At 38.0% G+C, this 15,082-nt stretch overlaps 1 long non-coding RNA gene across 3 annotated transcripts in view; it reads right to left on the bottom strand.

Moving 5' to 3' along the window:
* The window catches only part of LOC132374319 (uncharacterized), a 268,702-nt gene that overhangs the window by 139,218 nt on the left and 114,402 nt on the right, over positions 1-15,082 (bottom strand). The gene's annotated exons all lie outside the window — the stretch shown is intronic.

Below are 15,082 nucleotides of genomic sequence, written 5' to 3'. Positions count from 1 at the left end.
ATAAGTTTATATAGAAGCTCTGTATCAGTTTAAAATATCCTTTTTTCATTTTTGCTGGTGGCATTTACATAACATTTTATTACATGTAATTTTTTATTAAGATATAATTGACATACAACACTGTGTAAGTTTAAGTTACACAATGTGTGCTGATTTGTTACAATCACATATTGCAATATGATTACCACCTTAGCATTAGCTAACACCTCTATCTATATTCTTAACATTCCGGCAGAACTCTTTAAGTAAGTTTAGCATGGCAGTAGTAACCAGAATGAATGGGTGTGGGGAGAGACTGAAGTCAGATTAGCTAAGAAACGAAAGCAGAAATCCAAATATGAGATGCTGGGGCAATCAAATAAGCAAAATGCAAGGACTGGGTATAACTGCCTGGAGAATGATGAGAACACTGAGTGAAAAAGTAGTATCGAGGAAGAGCAACTAGATGCCATTAGGGACCCAGATTTTTCTGTTCTTCTCTTTCATGTCCTTAGTTGTTGCTTTTGTCCTCATGCTTGTGGCCTCATAGGCACAACATGGCTGCAACATCTCCAGGTATTACATCCATATACTTGGCATGAGGCAAGGAGAAGGGCCAAGAGTAAAGAGGCATATGAGCTCAGCCTGTCTCCTTACAGAGGGAAAGCCAAAGCTTCTCTGGAAAACCCACCCTTTAAACTTTCACTCATACTTTTTTACCCAAAACTGTATCACTGGGCCAACCCTGGCTGGAATGTGACTAGTGAGAAAGGAATTGTGGATAAAGGTTGCATTGAGCAGTCATCAGAGTTTGTCCAGAATCTTTCCTCAAAGGACTGTTGAGAATATTAAATGAAATATCTAAAGTGCCTGTCCCATTGTCCATAGGACACTATAGTAGCTGCTCAAAAAAAGTCGGTTCCTAATACAGTACTATCGTACCAAAATATGTGAGTGCCTACCAAGTAGCAGGCAGTTGCTACATACTGGAAAGAAATCATTGAATAAAATAGGACTTCTGAACGATTTCTGTTCTAGACATGCAAGAGATGGTGGTTTGAAACCCAAGCAGAAACGTGTCACACATGACTCAAGAGAATCAGGGAAGGAAATCATGATTTGAAAGTGAATATCACAGAGTTTAGTGCTGAACTATGCGAGTGTTACTATAGAAATAGAAAACTAGAACTCCTAGGATTAACCTTTAAAAAATATTAAAGGAAAAATGAAAAGGAATGGCCGCAGTTGGGAGGAGCAAACTTTAATGATGTAGTTATGGAAGCCAAGAAAAGAATGAGTTTTAGTAAAGAGTTTCTAGTACCAAATTCTACAGAGAAGTCAAGGACAAGACGAACAGGGAATGATCTAGTAAGAATAACAGTACTGATGACAGCAATTTCAGCAGGATACTGGATACATAAGTCAAATTTCAAGGAATTAGTAAAGGAAAGGTGGTTAGAGGTTGAGTACGAAGGGTTAAGAGCTTTCACTGAAGACTATAAAATAACAGGCAATTAAACCAAAATGCAATAAAATGATGGCTAGAAGAGGCAGCATGACAAGGGAAGAACATTTTTTAAATTTATTTATTTATTTTTGGCTGTGTTGGGTCTCCGTTTCTGTGCGAGGGCTTTCTCTAGTTGTGGCAAGCGGGGGCCACTCTTCATCGCAGTGCGCGGGCCTCTCACTATCGCGGCCTCTCTTGTTGCGGAGCACAGGCTCCAGACACGCAGGCTCAGTAGTTGTGGCTCACGGGCCTAGCTGCTCCGCGGCATGTGGGATCTTCCCAGACCAGGGCTTGAACCCGTGTCCCCTGCATTGGCAGGCAAATTCTCAACCACTGTGCCACCAGGGAAGCCCCAAGGGAAGAACTTTTTAAGAAAAGAAAGCCCCGAGTGTGTGTGGGGGCAAGGAGGAAGGAATCACTCTACGAAGAAAGACTTAAATCATGGTAAAGGAAAAGAAGAACCTTCAGAGTGACGTGTCTGCAAATAAAATGTCAACAAGACCCGGGACACATGTGGGGAATGATGGCTACAGGGAACAGGACTCAGTGTGAGAGCTTAGCAGAGAGGAAGAGTGATTGGAGAAGGAGGTTAATGTAGATCCCTGCTAAGATCAGGGTTGACTGTGAGAAAGGAGGAAGTAAGAGTGGGTTTAGAACAAGGCCTCAGGTGAAAGCAATAAGGAATCAGGAGGGATAAACAGAAGAACTTCCAAGAAGTAGCAAGTGAAAGGGTAGATGGAAGCAATGTCTGTCAGTCAAGACTGTGTCTTCTTAAGAATAGAATTAAAGCTAGAATGTCTTCTGGAAATCTTTTCTTTTTTTTTTCCTAGTAATTTAAAGAGAGGTATGGATAAAGTCATTTCAGGAATTATTTTAGGTTGGGGATTGATATTGAAGGCTTATTTAAAATCAAGAGGCTTTAGGCATCTAGACTGATGGGTAGGGATCACGAAAGCCAGAGGTACCCAGAGCACTCAGGTGGGAGAAGTTGATGCAGTCAAAGAAGTGAAAAGACTGGGCAGAATGGTGGGGGGAGGAGTTAGGAGGTGAGTGATACTGGGAAATGGGTTCCACGGAGATGGAGAGAGGGAGAGCCACAGGCAGCGCAGCTGTGCTTACGAGGAGCCCACCAACTCCAAGACTTCAGAGGTGGGAAGGTGACACGTGACGTGCAGTTCTGGACGATGACGGTGTGTGCAGTGAAAGCTGGATGTTGAAAATGTCAGACCTGTGAGTTCATGACGCTTACTTGATGCAGGGAGAGCAGGAATGCCAGTGTCACTGAGAATGGCGGTGAGGAGGAAGCTCATAGTGATTGAGAGCATGAGTTCTAGGCTGGACCCAGCTCCGCTGCTCGACCGCTGTTTATCTTTGCACGAGTGATTCGATCCCTGCAAGTTTCCTCCTCCTCCGCTCCAGCCCGGAAGTAATAATAGCAGACATCTCTTAAAGCGCTGTGACAATTAAATGAAGTAAAGCATGCAAAATACTTTGCATAGCACCAGCACAGAGCAATTAATTGCTTGGTGAATGTTAGGAATGTCCTCAGGAATATAAAAATCACACGTGCAGAGAGCCCTACAGGGTGACAGGGATGACTTAGAAAGTCAGTAAAAAAGACATTTGAGGGATTTTGAAAGATAAGGAATGGAAGGAACTGGGCAGTATTATGGAAGGATCTTTGAAAAAGCTCGGACACTATTGAAAATGACAGAGGTAAGTGTCTGTTAAAGACATGAAGGCAAAGAAAGAAAGGAAAAGGAAAAGGAGGCTTAAGATAAAGGGAATTTCCTCAGTTTCAATCAGAGACTTAAATCACAAAAAGAGGGGGAAAAGGGGGAAGAGTACAAAGCGGATGGAGAAATGCACAAAGAGATGAGCATGAAAATTCTAGCTGTCACAGGCCCTGGAAAGGATTAGAAGCTTCTATCTCCTCTCTCCATTAGAACCTATCAAATGTCTCCACTTAAAAAAAAAAAAAGCATCTGTTTCTCAAAAACCCAGGGCCTGAGTGTTTGTGTTCTGTTATCCCCAACGGAACATAAAGTCAGAAGGAAAGATCACATGGGACAACATCACATATGTGCTCACCAAGGCCAAATAAGCTTTCACAGAAGAAACAGGTCCTTGTAACTAGAAAAACACTACATAGAGCATTTTATGTGGCTCTTTTTTTTTTTTCTCCTATCATTATTTTTCCATCACCACACTCAGGCTTCAACTATGTTTAAACAGTCATGGTTCAACATTGAGATATTTGATCTTGACCTGCTAATGGTATAGATTATGTTTTCCACTCAAAAAATATTGTTTATTGTATTATGTAAGTAGAAGTATTCTGTTGAAATGCAGAACAGGGGAGATATGTCTTGCCACAGAATTTGTAAAAATATGAACTATCCATCTTGACCATCCCGGATATTGACATCCACCAAATTTAGCTACACATTCATCTATTTCTGTTTCATTTGAGAGGTCGTCCACCCCACTTTCATCTACTGCTGCACCTGTAGATTTTACTGGGCTGCACCTGTAGATTTTACTGGGCTGCAGAACTTTTAGTGTTCTAGTCGCTCACTGCCATCCAAAAGCAAGAGTTGCCACATGTTTCATGCTGCCTCACAACGTTGTCTGTGAGATTATGCTGGAAGATTGGGGGAAGGAAATCTACCTTTAGGCCACATCATTTGCATGTGAGGACCTAATACCATTTCAGTAAGTGAAAATCACAGCCTTCCAACACAAAACCAGCTATTAAAACATTGCCATAAGCAAAATATTGAGGCTTAAACTGACTTTGCACAAGGTGGAAAAGAATGAAAGGGCAAGTCACTGAGACACTATGGCTTTAATCTTTTCCATGATCCTTTATATTCATGGGATTTCTCCATACTCCCCTTTGTTACGTTTTATAAAAATCACTTTCAGGTTTATGGAAAATGGGGCATAAAGTGAGCAGTTTTTTAAAAACGAGTTACATGGAAGAAAAAACTGCAACCAAGATTTTTGTGATTAATTTGATAGACTTCCAGTAGGAAGTATTTAGTTTATCTGCACATAGAAAATGAATATTAAAATATTCATACCCCAAGGCTACCAGAAAAAAAGTAGATAACAGCTGTTGGTCTAAAATGTGGTTTCATTATGCAGAGATTGGAATAAGCTTGTAATTATGAATTAAAGCTAGAGCAGTTTAAAAAAATGTTGAATAGGTTTTCTAACCCCAACATTTAAAATCAGTTTTCTGTTAAGAAGTAAGGAAAGTGTTTACACCATTTCCCTCAGTGAGCTTTCAAATGGTATCAGCAATAGCAGACTTGCTTCTGCTCACCTCTAAGAGAAATGGGCAGTAGATACTTCACATAAATTTCTCAATGATTTATTTTTCCTAAAGCAGGTTCAAATATCTTGTATTGAGTCCATATTCCAAACTAACAAAGCCCTACTTTAATATCTCTTTTAGACCTAAAGACACAGTTAATACAAGAAAACAAGGTTTTAGAAAAATTATTTTGGTTGATAACACAGATTACACATTTTTTACCTATACGAATTATTGTTTATTGGATGTGATACCCGTATAATGAAGAAAGTATTTTTTAATGTAGTCACAATATCGGATTAACAAAATGAGGTATTATAAGTAAAATAATTTTATTTCAAGATTACTGAAATTAGCAAACATTTGTAATTGCTTTCTAATGGGAAAAAAATAAGATAATCTCTTTTCCTATTGTTCAAACAATAATCCACTGAGAGTTGAGACTTTATTTGAGGCAATCTAAGAAATATAACCCCTACCACACACACACACACACACACACACACACACACACACACACTTAACATATAAGCAAACTATACAGAACAGAGTAAAACACAAAATAGATTCCCCTTCTAGCCCTTCTCTTACTGCTTCCCCATTATAATCTGTTAAGAAGCTGGATAGATTGTTACTGGGAAAAAAAAAGATAAAATATGATTGAACAACATGCATCGTGACTGAGAGAAGCTTTTGCATTAATGTGACACATTTTATTAAGAATTTCAAAGCATTTTAAAAATATTTTCTGAGATTAAGCGGTATTATTCTTTCTTAAAGACCAAGAAAATGTGACATAGAAATGATGTACTAGACTCAAGATGAACAACAGTTAAGTATTACAAAAAACAAACAAAAAAGATGAGCAATTTTTTGCCCATTCTTTGCTGTGATATGAACTTTCAGCTAAACTATGTGTATCTTGGTACAAGGGACCACATTCCCAGGCCACTTTTTCCTTTTTATACACACCCTCTTTCTCCCCAACTCTAAGATGCATCTAGAAAACAAAAGGGAAAACCACTTCCTGACTCTCCCTCAGCTTCCACTTCCTGGGGCAGATGAGGATGAGAAAGAACAGCCACCCAGAAACGCTGCAACACTTTCTGGCGCTCCAACCAGCACTCTTTGATGCCAGTTGTACATGCAAATGAAAGGGAGAACAGAGACAATTATCTGGATAATATTTTCTAAAAATCGGGATCATTATTTTAAAATCACCTTAACAGTATAGCTGACTTGCAGGAGGAGCAAAAGAGAAGTTCATCTTCATTATCCTTTCTATGTGACACCTTTTAAAAATTGCACCGTGCACTGCACTTGCTCTGTTCCTTGAATGGAACCCTGGGAGCTATGTCAGGAGACAAAAGACAAGGGCACAACAGCAAAAATCTCCCACTCCCCGCAGTCATATTCTCAACAACACAGTGCAGACAAAAGGCCTCTAAATCCCTTCCTTAAACAAATGACAAACATGAAGACAAGTTGAAAATATTGAGAGTAACCATTATTTTATTAGCAATCTATCAGCAGACAAAAATGATTTGCACATAATAAAGGTAACTTTCCTGCTTTCCTTAACATCTTGTTAAGGAAACAGCAGGAGACAGGAACTTCGAAAAGTGTAATCAGCTTAAAATCAGCTCATGTTCATTCTAATAAATAAGTTATAACATACAAATTAGAATCTACATTTTTTTGGATATAAAAACTTTTATTTGCAGCAACATAGATGGACCTAGAGATTATCATACTAAATGAATTAAGTCAGACAAAGACAAATATCATATGATATCATTTATATGTGAAAGCTAAAAAAAAATTATACAAATGAACTTATTTACAAAACAGAAATAGATTCACAGGCATAGAAAGCAAACTTACGGTTACAAAAGGGGAAAGGGGGGCAGAGGTAAATTAGGAGTTTGGGATTAACATGTACATGCTACCATATATAAAATAGATAACCAACAAGGACCTACTGTATAGCACAGGGAACTATATTCAACATCTTGGAATAACCTATATTGGAAAAGAATCTGAAAAAGAATATATATGTATATATAACTGAGTCACTTTGCTATACACCTGAAACTAACACAGTGGTGTAAATCAACTATACTTCAATAAAAAAATAAAATTAAAAAAAACTTTTATAACTGAAATACAAGCAACCATAAAACACAAAAAGGGTATGTCCCTTTCCCAAAATGCAAAGTAAATAAACAGTCAGATAGTTAACATAAGTACATAGTTAATGTTTTTGACTGTTTAAATTGGGTAAACCCACCGATGTTTTTACTAGAAGCATATGAATAGTATGAAATAGCATATTCCCAATTACATTGTGGCGCTTTTTCCCCTAAGATAAAATGTCAATACAAAGGTAGTAGAGAATATTAGAGAAATATGGAAAATTTTTTAAATGGATTTCTTTCTCCTTCCAAATGCCAGCACATAATTTGATGGCAAGCATAGAGCTCCATTCTCTCCCACAGTTTTGTGTAATTTTTGCTGGTAAATAGAAATAAAAACACCTTGAGAAGTAATAAGAGCATCAAGCTCTCAACGTGCCTAAATAAGATTTAACATCTTTGAAAATACCATACAAATATTAATTAATCCAAATTTTAAAAAACTGAGGTAGGTAAGTACCATCATCACCCTCAGATGAAGAAATAGACAATGATGTCAACATTCCGCCTAGACTTAGGCTGGGATCTTCTGTCTTTAATAGCGTTGAATGTCTTAACTCCAGTAAGAATCGGGAGGAAAGGGAAGACATACTTCAAATACCAGTTACCTCGGGCTTTCCTCGTGGCGCACTGGTTGAGAGTCTGCCTGCCAATGCAGGGGATACCGGTTCGAGCCCTGGTCTGGGAAGATCTCACATGCCGCGGAGCAACTGGGCCCGTGAGCCACAACTACTGAGCCTGCGCGTCTGGAGCCTGTGCTCCGCAACAAGAGCGGCCACGATAGTGAGAGGCCCGCGCACTGCGATGAAGAGTGGCCCCCACTTGCCGCAACTAGAGAAAGCCCTCGCGCAGAAACGAAGACCCAACACAGCCATAAATAAATAAATTTAAAAAAAAAATGCAAACCTTAAAAAAAAAAAAAAAACCAGTTATCTCAACTTTTGAAAGAGTTTATCTAAAAGATTTTGATTTGTGTTTATCCTCTGAATCTCACCCACTTGTATTTAATCGAACACCTTTCTTTGAAGACAGAGCTCCACTGCACAGACATCTTCCACTCTTTTAATTGAGCCCCTTTGGGGGAAAGTATCGTTTAAATATAACAATATATTCAGAACCCTAAAATAATTTGATCTATAATAAATTCTTAAGCAAGGGAGGAAGACCAGCCTGGGGACCCTGGGAGGGGAAGATTGCCAGGTACTAAGTCAGAGCTTCACAAGAAGTGGTAGAAGCTCCTTCCCTGGAGACTTTTAAAAATAGAATAGACAGCCCTCTGCATACAGTGGTGTAGGAGGCCCCATTATACTTTGTTATTAAAGAACTTCACTATAGGTTTCCTTAGGCTTGATTAAAAAAAAAAAAAAAAAGTGGGAGCAGGGAAGGGAAAGCCACCTGATATGAGGAAAATTCAATTTAAGAAATGCTTTCCATAGTGAACGAAGTCTGTTCCTTCTAATAGGAATTCTCAGATTTTCCACATTTAATTTTAAGGATAAAATCTTAAAGAGATTTAAATTCTAATATCTGTTTGATTACACTGCTTTACGTTTTTATCTACAATTTATATTACTGGTCTGTTCAGAGTATCATGCTATTTTTAGAACTTCGGTACTACCAGGTCAAGAAGAAACTGAAAGTTGTTTGAATATTTTACTTTTTTGTCCTCTTTTAACTCCATAATTTCCTATCTAATTGAAGATATATGTAGAAACATACCCATACATAAATAGGACTTAATAATAGCTTTTCAAGGAAAGTTAATGTTTAAGTATACATAATCTTTTAATGAATAAACTATGGAATATATTCCTCACAAATTTCACATGACTTTCTTCTTCTTCAATCATGATTCATGACATCATGAATACATCCAATTGAGGCAAATCTTTTTTGCATTAAAAAAATAATAAGGAAAAAAATTTTTTCTGAATCTATTATCCACATTTACACAGAGCACCACAGTGACAGGCCACTTCTCATTACCTACTCCCAGGACTTGGGCCATTTTTTACCTTTAGGATTGGAAGAATATGTTTGAGACCTTCCAAAGACAACTGAGGTTTCTTCTGCATTCTCTGATTAAACTCATCACTTCTTTCTTAATTGAATTACATATTTAAGAGCATTTAAATAAGCTTTCCTTGAAAGTAAGCTGGATATTTTGGACAGAAAATGTTAAACAGCCAAAAAATAGTACTCATTTGAATATACTGCAACCATGTCTATAAATTTCTATAAACTGTTCTAAAGGATTTGGCAATTTCATTGTTATCTTTAAGTTTCTACAGATAGTATTTGTTATTTTAAAATGCAGCTATAGCATCATAGAATAATCTTTTTGAAGATATTGCACAACTCAATTTGGGATCTAAATTTTAGTTAATATTTACAATAGGACAATCAATGCAGATAACTAATATATCTATGGGCTACACACATACAATCTACACAGGCTAAACCTGCCTGTATACATGTTCCATGATAAGTACATAACTACATAATTCTCTACCTAGCAGCTGACAAAATTTTTTACACTAGTTGTGAATTCATCTATATTTTTAAGAAATGTTAATCAAGAACATAGAATATTAATGATAAGAGGAATTAATAATAAGAAGAAGGAACTTTCAGCACCATTCTAAGCTTTTCAAAGCACCACATTGGGCCGAGATATCCCCATATTAGTTTTCTATTGATGCGGTAATAAACTACCATAAAATCAATGCCTTAAAACTATGCATATCGGGGGCTTCCCTGGTGGCACAGTGGTTGAGAATCTGCCTGCCAATGCAGGGGACACGGGTTCGAGCCCTGGTCTGGGAGGATCCCACATGCTGCGGAGCAACTGGGCCCGTGAGCCACAACTACTGAGCTTGCGCGTCTGGAGCCTGTGCCCCGCAGCAAGAGAGGCCGCAATGGTGAGAGGCCCGCGCACCGCGATGAAAAGTGGTCCCCACTTGCCGCAACTAGAGAAAGCCCTCGCACAGAAACGAAGACTCAACACAATCATAAATAAATAAATAAATAAATAAAAAAGAACGTGAGTTTCTAAAAAAAAAAAAAACTATGCATATTTATTATCTTAGAGTTCTGGAGGTCAGAAATTGGGCATCAGTTTCACTGGACTAAAAATCAGGATGTTCGTAGGGCTGTCAATCCTTTTTGAAGGCTCTAGGGGAAGCTTCTGTTTCTTTGCCTTGTCCAGTTTTCTGAGATCACCCATGGGTTGACTCCTGACACTTCTTCCATCTTCACAACCAACAATGGCAAGTTGAGTCCTTCTCATCTCTGAAATCGCTTCCCTCTGGCCTAATCTTCTGCCTCCCTCTTCCATTGTTAGGAACCTTCTAGTTACATTGAGGCTACCTGGCTAATATGGGATAATCTCCCTATTTTAAGGTCAGCTGATTATCAACCTTAATTCCATCCACAACCTTAATTCTTCTTTGCAACATATTCACAGGCTCCAAGGATTAGGACGTGGACTTCTTTCGGAGGCAATCATTCTGTCTACCACGTACCCCTTCAAATCTAAACTACAGGTGTATTATAAACTCCCCTAATCCTAACAAACTGCAGCTAGTTTATATATCACTGAAAAACGTATATACCCAAATTGTGTAAATAATGCCCCAAACTAATTTCCCACCAATTTAGATGCTGATTACCTTTAAGTTTCATCATTTATTTATATAAAGTGATTTTTCAAATCCCTTATAAAAATGTATAGACATAAAATGGACGAAGGATCTTGTTTGAGTTAGATCCTACACTTTAATGCATGACAGAGAACTTAGGCCAACGTCATCGCCATATCTGGGAAAGAAAGGCCCCTGCCTTGGGCCCTGGGCTTTAGAAAACACTTTTCTACACCTTTTCTGGTAGTGCCCCTCCTGTGGGCAAGAAACCTGTAGGGCAAAAAGGGGTCTGGCTACTCAGAGTCCTCATCTACCATCTAGACCACACTCTGGGTACCTGGCACCGCAAGTCCCTGCTCCTGTGGCCCAGAGCTCACTTTCCAGACTGTTGACCTATTCCCAGCCAAGGTCACCTCATCATTAACATACACACCCCTAGGCCTAAGAGATTCCAAAAGGTTCGTAGGTGCTTGAGGTGTACGTGGAGTTTGGAATACAGGCTGGCATCTCCACACGTGGGCCTGCAGGGCTTTGTAGCACAAACAAGGACGGACAGGGAGGAGACGGCGGTTCCAGGTCAGAAGCTCATGTGCAGCCCTCCCGGGCATCACGCTGCAGCACAGAGCTCCTAGGGGTTCCAGAATTCAGATTCAAATGTGGCCTGCCAGAGTGTTATAACTTGTTTTTGTCAAAGTAAGAGGGTAGAACATATTTCTTTGAGAGTTCGTTAGCTTGATTTATGACTTTTAAATGTTTACACGCAGGGTATGTGGACTTCTATTTGTATATTACTGCCTGGGGCCTTGGAAATATTAGGGGCCAGTCTGTCTTAGATATCCGTATTCTGACATTTTTAATTCAAATTAACTTTGCACATCAGTGAAACAAGTTAATATCAAAAAACCAGTTTTCAGACACATACTAGAATGTATCAAATGTCTGTCATCTTAACTCAAATTATTCTTCTGAGACTAGGAAAATTTGTTAATTTCAGTGTTTCAAGGACCTGGATGATTCTACCTTAATTTTCTTATTACTGCAAGAGGAAGCTATTATTATTCATGTATTTATCTGTGTAAATAAGGGAACAGAGCGAGTTTATTTTGGTGGAGGCCGGGGGACACCACGAGAACTCGGGAGGCAGGATGAACGAATCATAACGTTTCTCCATAGAGAAGCTAAAGGCAGGGAAGGTGAATGAGGCCATTCCAGGTAATGATGATGTCTTCCATCATCGTTTCACCAGTAGAATTATGAAATAAAATCTGGAGAATCCAGGAGACTTTAAATTGGCATTCATACTTACTCATTTGGCCAATAAATAAAACTTTAATTTGGCAAAAAAATTTCCAGAAATGTAAATTCAAGATTTATAGACTATGAATCTGAGAAATCACAGGGGCTCGCTAGGACATAATGCCCAAGAGCAAATCTAGACAAGCCTGGTCTCGTGGACTAACACCACCCCTGATAACTGCATTAAACTCAAATTAAAGGTCAGTATCGTTTTTAATATATCCCTCAGTGTAATTACATTTTTAGCTATTTGTGGTTTTGAAAACAAAGAAAATAATTCCAAGTTCTTTTCTTATATCCAACCTCTCTTTGGAGAGGAACTCTGGAAAGAACGAACATTTCTAATTTCTTATCGATTATGACTTCTACTGGTTGTGGATAGCAATTATATAAGTTTGACAAGGTTCATCCCTTTTAGTTTGAGCCATTAAAAAATCAATTAGTCTTTGTTCTGTAAAACTATTATACATATATACTATTGGATTGTTCTTGTGCAATTGCTTGATTATGTCTTCTACCGAAGAATGCTGCGAATTTAATTACCTCCAAAAAAAATGACTAAATCTTAGGAAGTATTTTACAAAATGTCATTCTTTACTTAATAAAGGGCCAGCCCCATATGTCATGCATTTCCATTCATCTGACAGAGCTGTGGTGTTTGTAATTGTGTCTATAAAGCCATCAGTCTTCTAGAACCACCTTTAGCTGAGCAAGCCCCAAAGCATGGTCCATTCTGCTCAGATCTGATCAGCATCTTTATAGCTTATCAGCCTTGGGGTTCAATTTCGTTTTGGATGCTTTTATAAATGAGCACAATCACTGGTGAATCTGTTCTTCCAGATTGCAAAGAGAAAAAGCAAGAGAGGAACTTTAGTAGATTACAGTGTCATTGAGAATAAAGTACAAACACAAAAGCACCTAACATAGTTTCAGGGATTGTTTTGTTGGATGTACATTTTCAGTTTTATTGATGTACATTTTCAGTTTTATTTCAGTAAAATTAGATGATTGTCTTAGTTATTATTGTTTTTGAAGTTATACTCTAGCCCCAGGCTAGGAGTATGATCAATGCGCTAACAAAATCAATTTGTTCCAAAACACTTTTTTTTTTTTTCTTAAAAGGAAGGAAAGATACAAGAAAAGAGGAGTAGCAATACATAGAAAGTGCAAGAATTATTTCAGAACTTTCTTCTTCTGGACAGGCGACTGATGCATTTTATACTTTTTAGTAGCTAGCCTCAATAGTATAGTTGTTCTCAGGATTCAAAATAGCTGCAGAAATAACAGAAGGCAAGAGAAAATTTTAATCATGTTAATGGCGTTAGCACTTATAACATTTCTCCAGAAAAGAGTTCATGATTATCTTCACCTCAATGAGTAGCTTTTTAAGTCAGTAGAACGATTGAAGTTAATGTTCATAAAAAAGTTTTATTTCTTATACATGTTTATGAAAAGCTTTTGCCATATTCAATGTAGATCAAATAAAATGTTGTATCATTTAATATTCTAATAGAAGAAATAAAATTTCCAAAGATTATAATATCAAATGTGCAAGAATATGTTTTTAACTTGTTAAGTTTCAGAAAGAATATGATATTGTCAAAGAAATTCCAGTATCTGGCCAAGGATAATTTTCTTCTGTTATTAGAAATTCAGAGGGGCAACTGCAATGTCAAAAATCCAGGTCCGTTCTGTTCTAGTGCTGGTAACCTACTTCTCAGTCATTACAAACTATAACTATAGCCTGGAGATTATTTTCTGAACTGCAGGAATGAACACTGACCTGAATGAGCCTCAAAGAATATGTAGTTTGCACACGTTCTCACTGCTCATGGTATCGTATGGCATCTTTCTTAAAGACTTCTACCACACTGTTACAGACTGAATGTGTCCCTCTAAATGTCATATGTTGAAACCCTGCTGTCCAATGTGATAGTATTAGAAAGTGGGGCCTTGGGAGGCAATTAGGCTTAAATAAGGTCATGAGGGTGGAGCTCCCATGAATAAGATTAGTGCCCTTATAGGAATCACAAGGGAGCTTGCTTTCTCTCTCTGCTCTCCACCACATGAGGATACAGTGAGAAGTGTGCAGTCTGCAACCCAGAAGAGGGTTCTTGCCAGATCATGACCATGCTGGCACCCTGACCTTGGACTTCCAGGCTTCAGAATTGTGAAAAATAAATTTCTGTAGTTTATAAGCCACTTCATTCAGGATATTTTTGTTATAGCAGCCCAAATGGACTAAGACAAACACAGAACTAAAAGGTGAAACACATCCTTGAGACTATTTATAATTTATTCTCAATGACACAATCATCTACTAAAGTTTCTCTCTCAGTGTTCAGCCCTCACCACAGCATCTTTTAGAACTGACCACAAATGTAACCATTTTGGCTACTTTCACGTAGACCATCCCTTTGGTTTATTTATAGACCAATCAATAGTGGAGCTCAAAATACCAGATCAACAGTGAAGATTTCTGGTTGTCTGAGCCTACAACTTGCCATTGTTATATCAAACAGATATCACAAGAGAACTTCTAAGAACATGTGACTGACAAACTAATTTTTAAAATCTTTCTAAATAAGACAAAACTACTTATGCTATTTCTCTAAAAATAAAATGTATTACACCCCCACCCCTCACCCCAGGGTTCCTCCCTCCTCTTTTGTGCATTTCAGTTTCATAAAACTAAGTAGGGTTAAATGTAATTAATATGAAAAACATTGAGTCCGAAAGTGGCTGCCATCTTGGCCATCTGAGTACACTGTATGCAGCAGTTTGCGGAGAACTGACATTTAGTAAAAGTGGACACATTTTTTGGATGGCCATGAAGACAAAAGATAAAGAAAGGGGACAGAATAGGACATCGAAGAGTATTGGATTTATGTACAAGTCTGATGGAGATAAGATCCTCATCGTCAAAATTTGACTGGGTCACATACACTTAAGGAAGAATTACAAAAATTGACTGTCTAGCTAGCAGAGAGAATTCAACCAATCCTCTCAATCTTTTAAGCTCACAGAAGGTAGATAAATAAAACTAAACTAAAAAGAGTAGTAACTGAGAGCCCAAAAGGCAGACAGGGATTGTGTCTCTCAAAGCAGAATTGGGGCTCATACATGTCAGGCCTAGAGCAGC

This window comes from Balaenoptera ricei, chromosome 11 (assembly GCF_028023285.1).
Source record: "Balaenoptera ricei isolate mBalRic1 chromosome 11, mBalRic1.hap2, whole genome shotgun sequence".
NCBI lineage: Eukaryota > Metazoa > Chordata > Mammalia > Artiodactyla > Balaenopteridae > Balaenoptera > Balaenoptera ricei.
Note: the sequence above shows the minus strand (reverse complement) of the source record. Positions and strands in the feature narration are given on the sequence as shown.